Source organism: Meles meles, chromosome 14 (genome assembly GCF_922984935.1).
Source record: "Meles meles chromosome 14, mMelMel3.1 paternal haplotype, whole genome shotgun sequence".
Taxonomy (NCBI): Eukaryota; Metazoa; Chordata; class Mammalia; order Carnivora; family Mustelidae; genus Meles; species Meles meles.
Window position 1 is genome coordinate 7,317,835 of NC_060079.1, and position 6,000 is coordinate 7,323,834.

Sequence of the window (6,000 nt, forward strand, 5' to 3'; positions counted from 1 at the left end):
GGTCTGGGCTCTGTGGAAACCAGTTTTTTGCCTTTTGTTCTCTGGGGCCTTTTTGGGCCTTTTGGGAGGGTCAGAGCAAAGTAAACTGTCCGCACCCAGACCTCTACCTCAGAGCATAGAAGCCACAGTCTGCTCCTCTCTGAATGCTCCAGAACACACAGTCTCCACCTCTGCAGGTGCTACTGAAAATTACAGTCTCCCACAGGTGGTGCATGCCACTGCCAATCCTTTCAGCAGGGGATCCGGGCCCCTTGCTTGTCTTTGTACCTCTATGCCACCAAAACTGTGAATGAGCCAGGTCCTGGTGATCCTGGGCCCTGGCAGCTGTTGTTCCTGGAACTATGGGCTCCAGTCCAAGCCAGGTCTTCTTCGGGTGCCACAGGCAGCGGCAGCCACTCTGGGACAGCAGGCTCAGGTCAACGGCCACCGGGTCCAAGTGTTGGCCCCTTAAGTGCCTGTGTTCTATCTGAGCGCTGTTATCAGTCCCTTCCCATCTCACTGCCACCTCTCCAAGCTATCGCTGGTCCCCAGGCACAGGGCACTCTTGCACTGGGGTATTATTTTCCAGTGGCTAGCTTCTGGTGGCTCCCTCCCCCTTCTATTTGTCCTTGGATACCTGTGCAATCACAACATCTTTCATACCTTTGGACTGATGATCTTCTTCCCCCATAGAGATCCAGACATATAATCTTACATCTCAGGGTGATTTCATGGGTGTTCAGCATGGCTTGGTAGATTTCTAGCTAAATTCAGGGGACCAGTTGAAATGGAGTCCCCCCCGCCGCCATCTTGCTGAATATTCTCTGCTTTCAAACTTTCTTAATATTTTATATCATTTCTTATGTATTGCAAATGTTTCACAGTTAACCTTCTCACCTGTTTATGGTTGTTTTTGTTTTTGCTGTGGAGGAATTTTAATTTTTTATGTTGCCAAAATTTATTAGTCTTTTTTTTTTTTAATGACTTCTGGGAACAAGTGAGAAGCCAGTGAGAAGAAAAAAAAGGGAATTAAGACATTTTAAGTTATACAATTTATAGTCTTGTATTTATTTACCACTTCAACTTCATAATTGTATGAAGTTGCCTTTAGAAGACTCAGCGAGGTGGCTGGTGCCAGGTTGTAATTAGAGAATGGCAGAACTGAAAGAAAACTTCATGCGTACCACTTTCTAGAGTGCGTTGGCAGTCGTGAAGTTTTCAAGCATTACAGTAACATTAAGGTAGGTGATACCATTTCTCTTTTAGAGATGAGAGAAGAAACGTAATAATTTGCCTGAAGTGATGCAAGTCTTAATTGATGATGCTAAAGATTCAAACTCCAACATCCCAGGTGTTCTAGTCTTTTAGAAACCCATTATTAAATGATGGCACTTTGAGCTCAGTGTCATTTCCAAATTCATGCCCTCTATATTGTTATATTGAGAAGGCAGAAGAAAAGTTAAATCTCTGTGGCCAATGTATTTTTTTTTTCTTTTTAAAAATGTTTCTCCTAGACAGGCATAATAACTTGATTCATGGACACCAACTCTTAGATAAACAACCTGAGTTTACCTTACATGGTGAACTGTGTAGGTGTCATTATGGAAACTGGGATAAACTATCTTTTAATTGGACATTCTAGACTGAGCCCTTGTTTGATAGAATTCTTTTATCTTATTTTTCAAATAATCTGTTAAGTTTCTAGAAACTACTACTTTTAGAATCCTTATGTAGGTAGTGTTGAGCCTATGTAGATGTGGTCTTACTTGCATTTTTTTCCCCTAAAACTGTAATTGTGTGTATACAGAAATAATCAAAATCATTTGTATATAAATAAGATCAAAAGTGTATTGTTGAAAGTCATCCTTATTTTTGATGATATATAAACATTAAAGATGAATCTTAATATATTTTTGTATATCAATATTATGTCCTTCTAACTGATTTAATTATGTTTAGTGAATTTCTTACTCTTGAAAATAGAATTTATTTTCATTTTTTAATTTTTAAAAAAATATTATTTATTTTATTTTTAAAGATTTTATTTATTTATTTGACAGACAGAGATCACAAGTAGGCAGAGAGGCAGGCAAAGAGAGAGAGAGAAGGAAGCAGGCTCCCCACCGAGCAGGAAGCCTGATGCGGGGCTTGATCCCAGGACCCTGGGACCATGACCTGAGCCAAAGGCAGAGGCTTTAACCCACTGAGCCACCCAGGTGCCCCGGGTTCTTATTTTTTATCAAAATCACATGACACAGTTTAAAGAATCAACTGTTTCAATAAGCCTTGTTACAAAAGCAGCAGTCTCTCTTTTCTCCATTTGGAAGTGACTGTTTTTCACCTCCTGAAGCTTTTAGTCAATTCTGTTTTCAGTCCTGTCTTCACCCCTACTTGCAGAAGTATCAGTAGCTTTCTTAGGGTGCTTGGGTGGCTCAGTTAGACATCCAAACCTTGCTTTCAGCTCAGGTCATGATCTCAGGGTTGTGGGATAGAACAGGGCTCCATGCTGGGCTTGAAACCTCCTTAAGATTCTCCCTCTCTCTCTGTCCCTCCCTCTTGACCTGCTAAGTCAGTTACTTTTCCATTCAAGTTCCTAAAATTCCTTTGCTATTAACTTTTTTCCTATTCTCATTCTCTTTGTGGTTTTAGACAATATTTTATTTTTTAATTTTTATTCATTATTTTAAAAATTTAAATTCAATTAATTAATGTATAGTGTATTATTAGTTTCAGACGTAGAGTTCACTGATTCATCAGTGTTATATAGTATCCAGTGCTCATTATATCATGTGCCCTCCTTAATGTCCATTCCCCAGGAACCCCATCCCTCCACTCACCTCCCCTCCAGCAACCCTCAGTTTATTTCTTATGATTAAGAGTCTCTTATGGTTTTTCTCCCTCCCTGACTTCTTGTTTTATTTTTCCCTACGTTCCCCTATGACCTTCTGTTTTGTCTCTTAAATTCCACATATGAGTGAGATCAATAATAATTGTCTTTCTCTGACTGACTTATTTCATTCAGCCTAATACCCTCTAGTTCCATCCATGTCATTGCAAATGGCAAGATTTCAAATTTTTTGATGGCTAAGTAATATTCCATTGTATATATATATACCACATCTTCTTTATCCATTCATCTGTTGATGGACTTCTGGGCTCTTTCCATAGTTTGGCTATTATAGACATCACTGCTACAAATATTGGGGTGCAAGTGCCCCTTCAGATCACTACATATGCATCTTTTGGGTAAATACCCAGTAGTGCAATTGCTGGGTCATAGGGTAGTTCTATTTTCACCTTTTTGAGGAATCTCCATGCTATTTTCCAGAGTGGCTGCACCAGCTTGCATTCCCACCAACAGTGGAGGAGGGTTCCCCTTTCTCCACATCCTCTTCAGCATCTGTCATTTCCTGACTTGTTAATTTTAGCCATTCTGACTGGTGTGAGGTGATATCTCATTATAGTTTTGATTTGTATTTACTTGATGCTGAGTGATGTTGACCATTTTTTTCATGTATTTAGACCATATTTTAAAAATTTGTATCATTTTGGTAATTTTATTGAAAATTCATTTAATTTTACATTTTGATTTTTTTTCCCTTTGCAGAAGTTCTCATTAGTCCTTTAAAAACTATGTCTGGTCATTTTTTGATATTCTTTTACCCTTAATTACACTCTCTTTTCTTTCTTTTTTTTTTTTTTAAGATTTTATTTACTTATTTGACAGAGAAAGACACAGCAAGAGTGGGAACACAAGAGGGGTGGGGGGGGCAGTCAGAGAAGGAGAGTCAGGTCTCCCACTGAGCAGGGAGCCTGATGTGGGGCTCAATCCCAGAACCCTGGGATGATAACCTGAACCAAAGGCAGACGCTCAATGACTGAACCACCCCAAGTGTCCCTACACTTTCTTTTCTTTATGCATTATTCAATTCACTCATTTTATGTTTGTCATTGATAAGTCAAGTATTTAAAATCAGTAAAGTCTGATTCTTTTTTCTTCTGACTTGTTCTATGTGAATGTCTTTCTCCTTGTGTGTTTCATAATTTTTATTTGTGAGCTCATACTTGATAGGAATTTATCATTGGGAATTCTTTGAGGCTGAAGATGTAGTCCTCCAGAGGATTTGTATTTGCTTTTGTTAGGCACTTGACCCAGCTCCACTTCAAAATAACATCTCACTCTAAGGACTTTCTTAAGCCTCATATATAGTTGCTTCTGAGAGTCAGTTGTAAGTAATGAATTCTCAGTAGAATTTTCTTTCACTTGAGAGAGCCAGAGCTACAACAGGCAACTTTTCTTTATTAGACACTTTCTTATTTATTTATTTAGCAACATACTGATAACGTGTTGGCAAACTATACCTGTGGTCCAAATCAAGCCCACTTACTGTTTTTGTAAGTAATTTTATTGGAACACGGCCATACCCATTTGTTTACTTCTTGTCTGTGGCCACTTCTGGTCTGCAATGGCAGAGTTAACTAGTGGATTTATATTCTATGTATATTTTGGGTGTAAGTCCTTTATCAGAAATGTTTTGCAGATATTTTCTCCCAGGCTCTGGTTTGCTTTTTCATCCTTTTAACAATGTCTTTCACAGAGTAGGATTTTTTTTTATTTTAAAAAAGTTCAACTTAGCAATTTTTTTCCTTCATGGATCATTCTTTTGGCACTGTATCTATAGTCATCTTCAAACACAAGGTCACCTCTCTTTGATTTCTTTCCTTAGAGTTTTGTAGTTTTCTCCATATTGATCTTGCCCATATTTTGTTAGATTTACTACTAAGTACTTCAATTTTTAGTGCTAAATGTAAATGGGATTGTATTTTTAATTCCAAATTCTAATTGTTAGAATTAGAATTTTAATTAGAATTTAATTAGAATTTCTAATTGTTAGAATTGTCTTTCTTAACTAGAGAGGCCATACAGCCTACAAAGCCTAAAATAATCACTGTCTTCTGGTCCATTAAATGAAAAAGGTGGTTCTCATTGTAGACATTTGGTGTTCCTGTTCTACAAGGTGGCGGGGGGGGGGGGGTGTTTCTCTCATCTCCTTACTTTTATGGCTCATATTACTTTGGATGCAGTCAAAGCTACTTTATTAAGAGACCTCAAAACACAGCGGCTTGAACAAGATAGTTTATTTCTCTTTCAGATGATGGTCCAAGCAGCAGTCCAGGGTTGATATGACTGCTCAGCAGACTCAGAGTTCCAGAATCCTAATAGTGTTGTTCTGCTCTTTGGAGAGTAAAGTTCTTGTCTGCACAATGGAATATATTTGCCTATCAGCTCATGGGAAGAGGGAAAGCATAAAGTGAAGAACACCTTCTTTCTTTTAAGAGTGTGGTCTGGAAGTTGCATATGTCACTGTTGCCCACATCACAGTGGCCAGAACCTGGCTTCAAGTGAGGTTGGGATATGTCTTTTGGTAGGTGGTCAGGCACTGAGCTAAAGGTCCTATTGGTAAAGAAGAAGGGGACAGTGTTTTCTGGGCAAAACTGGTAGACTGCACAGGCTCCCGGGCCTTGGTCTGTTCCCTAAGCAGCTGCTAAACCCTCTAGATCATTGGCAGCTACCAACATCTGTGCTCCTCCTTCCCTCAAGCTTCCACTTCAATTTTCTTTCTTTCTTTCTTTTTTTTACTTCTAAAGAATGTGCCTTTTCTTACTAGCTCCGCTATGAGTTTAGAAGGTATTTTTAGGGGCGACTGGCAGGTTCAGTCAGTTAAGACCATGGAACTCTTGATCTTGGGGTTATGAGTTCAAGCTCCACATTGGGCATAGAGCCCACTTAAAGAAAAGTGTTTAAAAAAATTCTACACATCATTTTTAGGTGTTTTGTAGTGGGAGTGTATTTTAAGAGATCTAATCCAAATATAGATTTTTTTTTAAAGATTTCATTTATTTGAGAGAAATAGAGAAAGAGAATGAGCAGGAGGGGCAGAGGAAGAAGGAGAGACAATCTCAAACAGACACCTTGCTGAGCACAGAGCCCCATGCTGGGCTCAATCTCATGACCCTGAG